This window comes from Colobus angolensis, unplaced genomic scaffold, assembly GCF_000951035.1.
Source record: "Colobus angolensis palliatus isolate OR3802 unplaced genomic scaffold, Cang.pa_1.0 Scaffold11, whole genome shotgun sequence".
Classification (NCBI taxonomy): Eukaryota; Metazoa; Chordata; class Mammalia; order Primates; family Cercopithecidae; genus Colobus; species Colobus angolensis.
Window position 1 is genome coordinate 6,785,075 of NW_012112030.1, and position 15,367 is coordinate 6,800,441.

The window sequence follows — 15,367 nt, forward strand, 5'->3', positions numbered from 1 at the left end:
ACAGAGCGAGACTCCGTACAAAAAAAAAAAAAAAAAAAAGAAAATTCCCATTGTGTCAAATCCTTTCCAAAATAAGTAATGTCAGGCTAACATTTACACTTTTGTATTTATATAAAATATTATTAAACAACATTTTCCAAGCCCTTTTCTATTTTTATTCAGAATGTATTTTTACTTCAAAAAATTACATTACTCTTTTTTCATTCTTTGACTGTTATTTCATATACACATTAAGAATGCCTTATATATTATGCATATTTATTTATGTTTTATTATAAATTTGTCTAACCTTTTTTCTTCACGTTTCAAATACTCTTTTGTTATAAGCAAATGTAATTATAATGGAGATACTTCTGTTAATTGATCATTATGTCAAATGACTTTGAAAAAATATAATTAGTTAACAGCATACTGTAAGGGAAATTTCAGAATTGTTTAACAACTCTTAAAAGAACTCAAAGAAAAAATGTTGAAATATAAAAATAGTCTACAAGTTTAATGTAGGCATCCATGGGAAAATATAAATGTATTATTGTTGTTAGTGAGAAAATGATTGGTAATAAATTTATCATATCTGAATGTTTTAAAGGCAGGCCTGATACCACTGGTCAAGATTCCCTATAAGGTCCTGACCTTAACTTCTATGTGTACCTGATTCCTGAATGCGCAGTAATGTTCTCATTCCTTTTAAATTCTGTGACCAATGTCAAACAGGAAAGCATCTCAGTATGCTAATGGATGAAATCAATGCTGCCTTTATGGAAAACACGATAATTTCCAAAACAGCTCAAATTAACTCCTATTCAAACACAATGTCCTTGCTCTAAGATAAAATTTTCCATATAGGTGTTGAAGTGAAAGGTGAATTCTCATCTACTAGACTCCCAATGAAGAGTTTTTAAATTGATCTGCAATTTTTTCCTTGTTTAACCTCTCCATAATTTGTGTTCAGCAACTTCAGCTGTTAGAGAAATTTTACAACCCAATACATAGATGACACATGGGTTGTATTACCCAGTAAAGGGAGCTTGGACATAACTAGGATCATACCAAGGTAGATTTAATTTTTCAACACCAGTAACATGTAGAGTGAATCCCAACTTTCCCTACCAAAAGCATTCAAGGTTTTCTTGGGAACCTCAGAAAGGCCAATAATTCTTAAAACCTGGCAGCTAGTAATACTTTTATATAACTTACTGCTAACACGCTCATTAATACAAACACAGCCACACACATACACACATACTCATCCCCTCATGGACAGAAGGAATTGTTGTCCTATAATTTATAAAATGGAAAATTAATTTCGGGGAGATCATCCAGGTAAACATAGCCCTATTTTCCCATTTGGGCTTTCCAACCCATTTTCAATATTTATCAACTTATCTCTCATGCTGAGGCCTTTGAATAAGTTTTTCTCTTGAGTCTAATTCTTAAATATTAAGTTTTTAATTAAAATTCTCAGCAATTGTGTCACTATTGTGGGCTACTTGAAAAACATTTTCCGTTGAAAAGTCTAGATTTCTTTGTATATAAATATTTGGTTTTATATTTCCTTATTTAATTTATTGATTAATTCATGGTTTAAGAGGAATAGATATTAAAATCAGTATCCAATCTTGGATTTTATTTCTTTTCCATTTTTTAGTACAACTGTTTCTAAGAAAGGATTTAGGAGTCAGACTGCCAAGATAGGAAACCAGATTTTCTGTTTCATATAACTGTTGTCTGAGACTTCATTTCACAACTACTCTCTCCCTCAGTGTAATCATCTGTAAAATTCAGAGGATAATAATATTCTCTTTGAGTAGCCTTTATGAGGAGTTAGTACACTATTTGTATAACTGCTTTCAATTTTAGCTGTCTAGTACAGGCAGGAAGAAACAATTATTAATTTTTCATATGATCTTATGTTACTTGATACATAAAAGATACCAGTGAGAACTTCCTTTTTTTTTTTTTTTTTTTGGTGGGGGAACAAGGGAGACAGGGTACTGCTGTGTCACCCAGGCTGGAATTCAGTGGCTTGATCACAGCTCACTGCAGCCTCAAACTTTTGGAAGCAAGTGGTCCTTGCACTTCAGCTTCTGGAGTAGCTGTGTCCACAGGCATGCACAACAACACCCAGCTAATTTTTTTTTTTTTATTTTTTGTAGAGACACAGTCTCCCTATATTGCCCAGTCTGGACTTCAACTCCTGTTCTTGAGTGGTCCCATCATCTTGGTCTCCCGAAGCGCTTGGATACAGGCATGAACAACCACACCTGGTTGAGAACTTCCATTTTTGAGCAGAACACACATAGCTCAGAAAAGCATGATATCCTTCTGCTACAACTAAGATAAGAGAAATAAAAGGCCAAAATTATATTTCCAATTCATCACAGAGTTGTACAATCAAGGATGACCAGCTGAACTGAAATCCAGCACAGGGAGAGTCTGTATAGATTGCAGTTATATATTCAGTGCAACCCCTATCAAAACTCAGCAGATGGGGGTTTCTACTTTCTGTGGAAAGTAGAAAACCACTCCTAAAATATATCTGGAAATGTCAAATGGCCAGAACACCAAAGGAAATTATTAAAAAATAACAAATTTGAAGGATTACACTTTCTGATTTCAAAGCTGACTTCAAAGCTGCACTAATCAGGATTCTATGGTACTTGCATTATGGTAGACAAAAAACAATGAAACACAACTGAGAGTTCAGAAATTAATACCAACATTCATGGTCAATTGATTTCAAAAAAGGGACTATTGCAATTCAATAGGAATTATTCCTTTTTCCTCACAAACATTGCTGGGAAAAAAATTAAAGAATATTACCTCAATGGATTTAATAAACAATTTCCCTAAGGTCAAGGATAAAGAAAGGATTCTGAAAGCAGGAAAAGAAAAGAAACAAATAATATACAATGGAGCTCCACTACATTTGGCAGCAGCCTTTTCAGTCGAAAAAGGCCAGGAGAGAGTGGCATACATATTAAAAGTGCTGAAGGAAAAAATGTTTTAGCCTAGAATAGTGTAACTGGAGAAAATATCCTTCAAACATGAAACAAAAATAAAGAGTTTTCCAGACCAACAAAAGCTAAGGGATTTCATCAACATCAGATCTGTCCTATAAGAAATTACTTCAGTCAGAAAGAAAAGGAAGGAATTACTTCAGTCAGAAAGAAAAGGATATTAATGAGCAATAAATAATCACTTGAAGCTACAAAACTCACTGGTAATAGTAAGGAGACAAACACAGACTAGTATAACACTGTAAATGTGGTGCATAAACCTCGCTTAAGTAGAAAAACTAAATTATGAACCAATAAAAAAAAAAAATAGCAGAGAGGCTGGCCAGATGGCTGCATAGGAAGAGTTGCGGTCTGCAACTCCCAGCAAGATCAGTGCAGAAAGTGGGTGATTTCTGCATTTCCAACTGACTTATATGGCTCATCTCATTGCGACTGGTTAGACAGTGGGCTCAAGGGAAGCAGTGGGGGACAATGCAAAGAGGGACAGTGCATTCCAGCCCAGATACTACGCTTTTCCCATGGTCTTCATAACTCACAAATCAGAAGATTTGCTCCAGTACCTATGCCACCAGGGCCCTGGGTTTCAAGCACAAAAGTGGGTGATCATTTGGGCAGACACCAACTTAACTGCACAAGTTTTTTTCAATACCTCAGTGGTGCCTGGAATGCCAGTGAGACAGAACCATTCACTCCCCTGGAAAGGGGACTGAAGGCAGGAAGCCAAGTGATCTAGCTCAGTAGATTCCATCCCCTTGGAGCCCAGCAAGCTAAGATCCACTGACTTGAAATTCTAACTGCCAGTGCAGCAGTCCGAAGTCAACCTGGGACACTTAAGCTTGGTCAAGGGAGGGACGTCCACCATCACTGAGGCTTCAGTAGGTAATTTTCCCCTCACAGTGTAAACAAAGCCACCAGGAAGTTTGTACTGTGTGGAGCCCACCACAGCTCTGCACAGCCACTGTAGACTGCCTCTCTAGACTCCTCCTCTCTGGTCAGGGTATCTCTTAAAGAAGGGCAGCAGCTGCCATCAGGGGCTTATAGATAGAACTCCCATCTCCTTGGGAGAGAGCACCTGGGGGACAGGGCAGCTGTGGGCACAGTAGCAGCAGACATAAACATTCCTGCTGCCAGCTCTGAAAAGAACTGCAGATCTCCCAGCACAGCGCTTGACCTCTGCCAAGGGACAGACTGACTCCTCAAGTGGGTCATTGACCTCTGTGCCTCCTGATTGGAAGACACCTCCCAGTAAGCTTTGACAGACAATTGGAGAGTATTATGTTAAACTGAATAAGTCAGAAATAACTGCAAGGTTTGCACAGAAAGGCAAAGGTAGTGGGGGCTAAAGGGAAGGTGTGGCTGGTTAATGGTTACCAAAAAAAAAATAGAAAGAATGAATAAGACCTACTATTTGATAGCACAGCAGGGTGACTATAGTCAATGATAACTTACTTGTACACTTTAAAATAAGTAAAAGAGTATAACTGGATTGTAACAAAAGAGGGTGAATGTTTGAGAGGATGGCTACCCCATTCTTCATTATGTGATCATTACACTTTATGTGCCTGTATCAACACATACCATGTACCCAATAAATATGCACACCTACTATGTATCCACAAAACTTAAAAATACATTTTAATAAAAGAAACACCTAAACTTCCTGTATCGGTTTACTGATAAGGTAAACTAATATGCCCACATAATGTGAAAATACCAAAAAATATAAAATAATGTTTTCAAATAAACTGAATACAAATTATGAAAAATTCCACATATTGAGAGCAATTATTTTCTGTAGCCTATCAGCTTAAATTCAGCTTCCAAGATTCCTAGTTCAATTTAAGACCTTAGACTAATATTAAATTCAGTGACTTTGTGAAAATCTTTGGATAATTTCTAGGTAAGATGGAATACTGAAATGTGGTCACCAATCGCAGGTTATATAAATAAATAAGTAAATATATGTAACTTTTATTCTTATTTTACATTTATGGAGTGGCTATTTGTTTGGATTACATTAACAAACATGGGAGTTCTGTAGGCTAATTCGAGCAAGTGTAAAAAGGATGTATATGACCTTAGAAATTTGTAATATATGTGCTTGAGAATTTTGCACATCTGCCAAAATAGTTATTTTTAAGAGTCCTCAATTACGTAACTTCCTGTTTTCTCTATGAAAGAGAATTACTTTGATTAATGTAATGAATATAAGTAGGAGTTAGAACCATGCTAGAAACAAGAATGGACAAGGAATATGACTGTTATGTAAGGCGATAGAATGTGGTTTGGGTTTTCAAGAAAAGAGTATCTTCGCCTAAATGTTTTTTGTTGTTATCTCTGTCTTCACTGTGCTTCATGATAACTGAAATCTCGATTTAATTATTTTAACTGGGCTACATGAAGTCTGCCCTATACATGCACGGTATAGAGACCAGCCAAAGTTTGAACAGTTTATATTCAGAAGTTGGGTCTCCCCTTTTCTGGCCTTCTCCTTTCCCAGATTCTCTCCTGTCCTCCTGCTGCTCGTTATCCCAAACTCAGTCCTCTGTTTCTTCAACCCAGTGAGTCTATAGGTTTTCTACTGACATTTTAGTCCTCTGCATGGTGCACACTAGGGCCAGCTATAAAATCAGGAAACTCGCTCCTTGATATTCCCTTCTTTCAAGTGCTGACCATTCTCCAGTATCTGCCTGTTTTGTTCATACTCCATTGCCTTCAGATGACTGTTTATTTTTTCTTAATATTTTTATCCAGAATTCATAGAAAGCATCTGTGGGAGGCTCGGTTCCATGTGTGTTATTTGATCATTAGTGTAAGCAAAAAATGTTGTGTATATATTTTTACTGCTTATCATGTTTTCCTCTTTCTTTGGCCAACTATTTCATTTAGAATAGGTTGACAGTCATCAGTTTTACAGGTTAGTCTACAGATTCTGACTTATGGAGAAAATCTCATGAAGGAATCGGGGCAAATATTGGCATCGTCCAGACATTATACATTTTTATCAGGATGAAACTGAAAAAGGGAGCACATTTCTGAATCATCAAGATTGGTGGCTTGAAAACATGTCCAAGTGCTTCAACACACCTCATATGAATAGATGCAGTCTATTCTCCTATCCTTCAAACTGGGGCTTTATGATGTGTTTAAGTAAATTTTATGTAACAGAACTGACACAGAAGAACTTCCAAGGTTTAAAAAGCTGGTGCCTTCTTGTCACATGTGCCCTTGGGGCCTTGAGCTGAATGCTGGAGAAACTATGTAGAGAAATAAAATAAAAATAGAAAGAGATGCCTGAGGATCCTCAGCTCACTGCCACCCCCACAATAAAATATATCATTAATACCTTTCCTGTCATCAATATATAGACTAGACAGATAATTTTTAATATTTGTAGAACTTTTCATTCAATTATGATCCATAGTTCTATACCCTCTTTACATTGAGCTTCTTTATAGAGAGGGAATATTTGAATTTTTTAAAAAAAATTAGGAATGGGAGACAAAGCAGAATATTGGAAATTCAGGGGCTCAGAGTTGGCTAATCAAAATAAAAGGAAATAATTGACATCAGATGTCAATTTCAAAAAAAGGTTTTCTTTAATTCAAAAAGTGTAAGAAATGACTTTTCTAACTACACATAAAAAAATTGTAACAGCATTGAAATGATCATGATCATGTGTCTTCATTCCTATTATAGAAATGACTTTTTTCTTTTTTTCTTTTTTTCTTTATTTTTATTTTTATTTTTTTATTTTTTATTTTTTTATTATACTTTAGGTTCTAGGGTACATGTGCATAACGTGCAGGTTTGCTACATATGTATACTTGTGCCATGTTGGTGTGCTGCACCCATCAACTCGTCAGCACCCATCAATTCATCATTTATATCAGGTATAACTCCCCAATGCAATCCCTCCCCCCTCCCCCCTCCCCATGATAGGCCCCAGTGTGTGATGTTCCCCTTCCCGAGTCCAAGTGAACTCATTGTTCAGTTCCCACCTATGAGTGAGAACATGCGGTGTTTGGTTTTCTCTTCTTGTGATAGTTTGCTAAGAATGATGGTTTCCAGCTGCATCCATGTCCCTACAAAGGACGCAAACTCATCCTTTTTTATGGCTGCATAGTATTCCATGGTGTATGTGTGCCACATTTTCTTAATCCAGTCTGTCACTGATGGACATTTGGGTTGATTCCAAGTCTTTGCTATTGTAAATAGTGCCGCAATAAACATACGTGTGCATGTGTCTTTGTAGTAGAATAATTTATAATCCTTTGGGTATATACCCAGTAGTGGGATGGCTGGGTCATATGGTAAATCTAGTTCTAGATCCTTGAGGAATTGCCATACTGTTTACCATAATGGTTGAACTAGTTTACAATCCCACCAACAGTGTAAAAGTGTTCCTGTTTCTCCACATCCTCTCCAACACCTGTTGTTTCCTGATTTTTTAATGATTGCCATTCTAACTGGTGTGAGATGGTATCTCATTGTGGTTTTGATTTGCAAGAAATGACTTTTTTCTAAGCTATTCACATACTGGTATAAAATCCAGTATTCTTTAGTACTTTTTTTTGTATACATATACAAAATTTACTCTACACATGTTTGTCACGCATATTTTAGTGGTGTGTATCATTAGTTATCAATAATTTTATTTGCTTTATACTAAACATAAAATACAAATTCATAATGAAATAAATTCTACCCCAAAGATTCATACTCATCATTGATTTAGAATTCAATGTTTTTACCATCCAAAAAATTAGAGGCTTACGCAGTGATATTTAAGTACATATATGTGGTACAAATTAAAATGGAAAACAACAATGATTTCCTGTTAAAAGCTGTGAGTTCTTAATTATAAATAGAGATAATGAATTTTTCACATGAAATACCATACAATGAACTATCATAAAATATACCTACTATATATGTGAAATACATTAGGCTTCATAATTTATGGTCAATGTTGTTATTCATACGCATGCAAACACACACACACATATGTACATATATATGTAACTTTTCTGGGTATCTGTTTTGAGGTTATGTAAATATATACACTAAGGAAAAATGAATGGAAATATAAAATGTTCAAGACACCATCAGTTTGTTTTCTTCTAGAAGACATACAATGCTCCCCTTGTGAATCTACGGAGTTCAGAGTTTCTGTTATTTCACTCAGCATGTCACCTGCCATAAAACTGAAAGAAAGGTCTGTTTTAGCTTCTTACTTCCCGTAATCAGGAAGAATGAGTGGAAGGAATGATACATGATTGCAAGAGTTTGGCAAAGCAGGAATACAAGTTTGCTCTGCTGTATCCTTGGATTCCAAGTTGATGTGATTAGACACAGAAAGTAAATGCCAAATAACATGAGGAAGGAGATCACAGTTTGCAAAGCTTTTATGTGGACCTTGGTGCTGAGATCTTGAGATCCTTTGCCATGGAGCTGCATCTTCTTGAGATGTTTACATGGAAAACAGATTAACAGCAGAAAAGATATTAGTGTCAGAGTGAAGGGTGTGAAGTTTGCTAGTGTGGTTACAGTCGTGTTTGAAAGGTGTTTTGCATTCCTCAATTTGATCTTCCAAGACAAATTTCCTTTATATTCTTTTGTTCACACACCCTCATCCATGGTTACCAGAGCAAGATTACAATCAAAAATATCAAAGGCCCCAACAGTATCATCAAACCAACATTCTTAATCCTCTTCTTTAGGTGGAGAAAAAGAAGGTTGGAGAAATTGGCAATCTTGAGCCAATAAAATATGCTGAGGCTAGTAGCAACCAGATGCTGAAATGGTTGATTATTGCTGAGACATTAGAAGCAACAATTCTTACTTCTGACCTATATAAAGCCAAATTAAACACAATTGCATACTGACATAATAATATGCCCCAGAGTAAACCAATTCTAGAGACCACTATAGCAGTGAGAATTTGGTCAGCTGAGGAGATCTTTCCTGTCTTAACTCACTCATTCACATTTACTAGAGTTATGAAGCTATTGGCAACATTTCCAAGAACACATGCAAATACTACCAGAATTGATAAAATAATAAGCAGAAAACATATCATGTTTGAACAAACAAAAAGAAAGGAAAAATGCAGGCCTAATAACACTAGCTGTGATTCCCTTAATATCCAGACCTTAACTTCAATAAACACTTGATTTCTAAATGTGCAATAACACTTTCTGCCTTTAAATTCTGTGACCAACATCAACAGGAAAGCACCAGCATATGTTAATGGATGGGGCCAAAGCTGTCTTTATAGAAATATAAATATTGTTATTCTCAAAACAGCTCAAATTCACTCCTCCTCATATACTGCCTGTCTTGCTATATGCTGAAATATTTTACATTTATACTGAGGCTGAAGTGAAAGTGAATTCCCTGTGTTAGTATGCAAATAAAGACATATTCTTTTTCTCTGTTTTGCAATTGTTTTCCTTGTTTAACCTCTCCATAATTTGGGTCCAGAATCTTCAGTTTTTACATAGGGAAATTTTAAAACCCAGTAAATGTATCATGCAGGAAATGTCTAAATTGTTTAAGGAGCTTGGTCATAACTAGGATAATAACAGTATGGTTTTTTTAATACCAAATGTAAATACCAGAATCTAAGCCTTTTATCAAAATCATCCAAGATTATCTTGGAAAGTTCTGGGAGACAAATACACCTTAAAATCTGGTTTCTGATAACCAATAAATTCATATGACATCATTGTTAATAAGCTCCTAAATACATAGACACACATGCACTGACACCTTTAGGGGATGCAAGAAATTATTTTCTTGTAATTCCTGAATTGGAAAATGAGTTCCCAGGAGGTCATCCAGGTGGAATTAGTCATATTCCACTCAGGGTTGTAGGACAATGAATAATATTTGTCAAACATGTTTCTCATGCTTCAGCCTGCTGAGACCACCTCAGTCGTGGAGACCTGAATCCAGTGGGCCTAGGGGAATTAAAGATACACACATAGAAATACAGCATGCGGAGTTGGAAATCAGGGGTCCCACAGCCTCCAGAGCTGAGAGCTCTGAACAGATTTACCCACATATTTATTGACAGCAAGCCAGTGATAAGCATTGTTTCTATATATTATAGATTAACTGAGAGCATTCCTTAGGGGAAACAAAGGGATGGGCTGAAACAAAGGAGTGGGTTTGGCTAGTTATCTGCAGCAGGAACATGTCCTTTAGGTGCAAATCACTCATGCTATTGTTTATGGTTCAGGAATGCCTTTAAGCAGTTTTCTGCCCTGTGTGGATCAGGTGTTTCTTGCCCTCATTCCAGTATATCCGCAACCTTCAGCATGGACATCATGGCCATCATGAACATGTCACAGTGCTGTAGAGATTTTGTTTATGGCCAGTTTTGGGGCCAGTTTATGGCTAGATTTGGGGGCCTGTTCCCAACATGTCCCCCATCTTTTTTTTGGTTGTTTTTCAAAGTGATAAAAGCAAAAGCAACCTTATTACGGTGAGCTACTTCTCACAGGAGTCAGATCCTCATGTGCAGACTACGTAAAGACAAACAACACAGATTAAAAGCACTATCGTCATTGAAATCACAGAGCTTTGAAGTGTTTTCATCCATTTTAATGGGTTACTAGCTGCTAATCTGTCTGCAGCTCCTTCAAGCACAGTTCCTGGCATTAAGGTTACGTGTGCCTGGGATGCTTTAAATATTTGTTCTTTTAATTTTGCAATTTTCAAAGACAAGTTTGTAGAGTATCCTTCTACATGCCTCTTTATTCTTTCCCAAATTTTGATCTTATTAAGAGCCATTAATAGTTTCCATAAATTCTTATGTTTAATTCCTCCAGTGGGCCATATCACTGGAGGTTGAGGTGCCACTATACCACCATGTTTCCAGATAATAGGAACTCTTGCCATATTTCTTATCATTTCTACCATCTGACCATTTTGTTCATATCAGTGGAACATAGTGTGGCTGTGGCACACAGACTGAGAGGTGCAATTCAAGCTAAACATCCCCTTAGGGGACCAATCAATAATGATTCCATAGGAATCGCTGTGCAGCACCTCTGCCTGTTCTGCAATGCAATCTTCCTAAACAAATATGTTCATTTTTTTCTGGCCAGGTCCAATTCTGTTTACAAATTGGTTTTTGAGAGAGGTATACCTAAATTATAGGAGCAGATTTATTATGGTAAATACTGAGGTCACAAAGCATGTGTAAGTGTGTCATAGAGTGATTACATGCAGGTGTTATTGCCAGCCAAGATTGATAAATATGCCCAATAAGTATAATTGTTCTCTGTGTCAGCCCTTGTTGAAGGAATACTCATGGCAGTGGTGATCACCACTATCATAGTTACCATTAAATTACTCATTGCAACTGGTTGTCCCTCTTTCCAAAACTGGCCTCAAAACTGGCCAGTTTTGAGGCCAGTTTACAGCCAGATTCAGGAGCTTGTACCCAACATAGGCCTTTGGTAAATTTACTCTCAACTCTAAATAATTAAATTAATTAAATTAATTATTTAATTAAAATATTCAGCAATTTTGCAAATATTTCTAAGTACCCTACACTTTGTCATATAATCTTGCAGTATCCTCCCATCACAGGCTGAGTGACTACCTGGAACTCGGACTCTAAATTCACTCGTGTAATTTGCTTCAGTGAACAGGAAATTGGCAGACTTTATGCAGAGATTTAAGATGGCTTCCATATTGGAGCTTCTTGCTCTTTTCCATTCACCATGAGGACATCATCTGGCTACTACACTATTCCCAGAAGAAGAATGTGAAACTAGTGGAGTCAGAATGCAACTGCCTTATCTAACCTAAATCAGCCAAAATAGTGTCAAGATGCAGTACATGGCCCATCTCCAATCTCCACAGCCATCCACCAAACCTAGCTTACAAAAATGAAATCCAAAGACATATGAGACACAAATATCTAAGGCAGTTTTGGAGGATTTTCTCTTGCAGAAAAACAAAAGTGATATAAATATTCTGCCAAGATGAGACTGGGAAACATGTCCACCCTCATTGTGTCAGGAATTCAGGATCCAAGGGTGGAATAATAGATGGAGAATGTCAAAGTTTTTTCATATGAAGTAGATAATTAATGCTAGAAGAAACATCTGCTGAAAACTCTGGGATTGGCAGGAAGCATCATGTCAAATTTTCAATAGTTACAATTAAAATTAAAAAGTTTCTAATTAAAATCTTTTACAGTTGTACATGAATGTATACAAACGGTGGATTTTTCCCTTCAGTATATAATGAGCAGAGTCATAATAATTTTCATGGAGCATGTCTTCTAATTACTAATTTTTATATTATAACTGGACCTGCACACTTAGAAATGGGCCAAAACATAAATGGAAAACATAGCAATGTGTCATAAACACTCATGTAACCATTATGTAGGGCAAGACATGGAACATTACTAACAGCCTAGGTTTACCTCAATGCCACTTTCCAATTCCCTACACCTTTCTTCACACCTCCTGTGATAAGCAACATCCATAATTTATGATGATCTTTTTAAAATTTTCTTTATAGTTTACCAACTAGGTATGCAACCCTAAACTCAATAGCTTGGTTTGGCCTTCTTTGAACTGTGTATAGGTGCAATCCTACATGTTCTTATTCATGGCATCCTGGGCTCAAGATTATGTAACTGAAATTTAATAACAGATGCATGTACACGTGATTAATTTTTTTCATTTCTGCAGATTTTTCCATTTTATGATTTTAATATAATTATCCATCCTTATTTGACATAAATATGGGCAGCTTATTCTTTGAACTATTAGAATAATGCTACAATGAGCATTCTTTCACATATCATTTGCTACAATTCCTTTGCATATATATAGCTGGGTGTAGAATTATAGGGTCCTTGATTATGATGTTTAAATTCTCCTCACAGACAAAGAAAAGCCCAAACCACAGTATGACTAAATTTATTCCTGTCACCTTTATATCCAGTCTCTTTATTGCTACTTGCATATATCTTATAAATCCAAATAAGGAGTTAGAGTCCATGAATTAGTATGTGGCAGAAAAAGCCATTCTACTAAGTCCTGTTCTTGGACAATAACACCAGTAGGTGAATACCGAGTTGGAAAAATTTCCTCCATCCCTACTATCCCAATTGTTATGATAGTCACTCATACGTCTCACTTTAGAATTTTGACAATGTAATAAATTGCAATTCATTAAAAATATATTTTTGTAAATGGAATTATACTGAATCTTTTTTCCATCTTAGTATCTCTCATATCTATATAGTTCAACTTTGTTCAGTTTCCTTGTTATTTATCTTTTTTGTAAACATGTCTCTCTAATTGGTTCATTTTGATTGTTTTATAGTATTATATTGTATAAGTGTGCCATAATTTATTCATACATTTTATCACTGATGGAAATGTAAGAGGCTTCTCAACTTTAGCTACTAAAACTCAGTGATATGCATGTGTGTGCGTGTGTATTATGGTAAGAGCGCAAATACTGGGTCTTCAAATGTGATCCATCAACTTAATCAGATATTGCCATACTCAAAGTAATTGCACTGATTTACAATTCTGGGAGCAGTGTATGAAAATTCCCATTACTTCATATGCTTTCCAAAATAAGTAACATCAGACTAGTTTTTACACCTTTATATTTATATAAAATATGAAACCTAACATTTTGTCAGCCTTTTTCTATTATAATTGTAAAATGTATCATTTATTAAAAATTGTAACTCTTTTTAAATTCTATGACTATTTCATGCACATTTATTAATAATGAATTATATATTTTTTCATATTCCTTTATTAGTTTTTCTAATATTTTTTCTTAAAGTTTTAAATACTCTTTTGTTATGAACAAGTGTAATTATACTAGACATATTTCTTTTAACCAAACATTATGTCAAACTACTTTGAGAAAATATGATTCATTAGCAGCATCCTGAAAGGCAAATTTCAGCATTGTTTAACAACTCCTTAAAAGGACTCAAAGAAAAAGAAATGCTGAAATATAAAAATAGTCTATAAGCATAATGAAGTTGCCCATGGGAAAATACAAATTCTACCATTGCTGCTATAGAAAAAAAAAAAAAAAAAGAGTACTAAGAAAGATACCATGTCTGAATTTTTTTAAGGCAGGCCTAATATCAATGGACAAGATTCCGTTTAAGGTTCTGACCTTAATTTTTATGTGCACCTGATTTCTGGTTGTGCAGTAATGTTCTTGTTCCTTTTACGTTCTCTGACTGGCTGGGCACAGTGGCTCACGCCTGTCATCCCAGCAGTTTGGGAGACTGAGGCAGGTGGATCACGAGGTCAGGAGATCCAGACCATCTTGGTTAATGTGATGAAACCCCCTCTCTACCAAAAATACAAATAAATTAGCCAGGCGTGGCGCCAGGCCCCTGTAGTCCCAGCGACTGGAGGGACTGAGGCAGGAGAATGGTGTGAACCCAGGAGGCAGAGCTTGCAGTGAGCTGAGAAGAAAGAAAAAAAATTCTCTGACTAATGTCAAAATGGAAAGCACTGGGGCATGCTACTGAATGAGTTCAAGGCTGTCTTAATGGAAAACATGATAATTTCCAAAATAGTTCAAATTCTATTCAAATAATATGCCCTTGTCATAAGACAAAATGTTTCATACTGATGTTGAAATGAAAGCTGAATTCTCATTTGCTAGCATGTAAATCAGATCATATTCTTATTCATCATTTTGTAATTTTTTCCTTGTTTAAACTCTCCATAATTTGTATTCACAACAGCAGTTGTTAAGGAAATTTTCTATTCTAATACATAAACCGTACATCAGATGCCTACACTGTTATATGTAGCTTGGTCAAAACTAGAATCATGACCACTGTTGATTCATTTTTTCAATGCCAGATTTAGTGAATCCCAACTTTTCCTACCAAAAGCATCCAAAGTTTTCTTGGGAAGCCCAGGAAGGCCAATATTCCCTAAAATCTGGTTGCTGCTAACTAATAATTTTGTATAACTTATTGTTAACATGCTCATTAACACAAACACGTACACACACACACACACACACACACACGTACATACCACTCATGGTTGGGAAAAATTACTGTCGTATAATTACTAAAATGAAAAAATAGTTTTGTTACTCGGGCTTTTCAGTGCATTTTCAATGTTTATCAAACTTAATCTCTCATACTTATGCCTTTTACTAAGTTATTCTCTTGAGCCTAATACTTCAATATTAGTTATTTAATTAAAATATTCAGCAATTTTATAACTATTCCTTGGGCACTTAAAAATGTTTTCCATTGAAGAGTCCACACTTCTCTGTGTATAAATATTCAGTTTTATTTTCCTCCACAT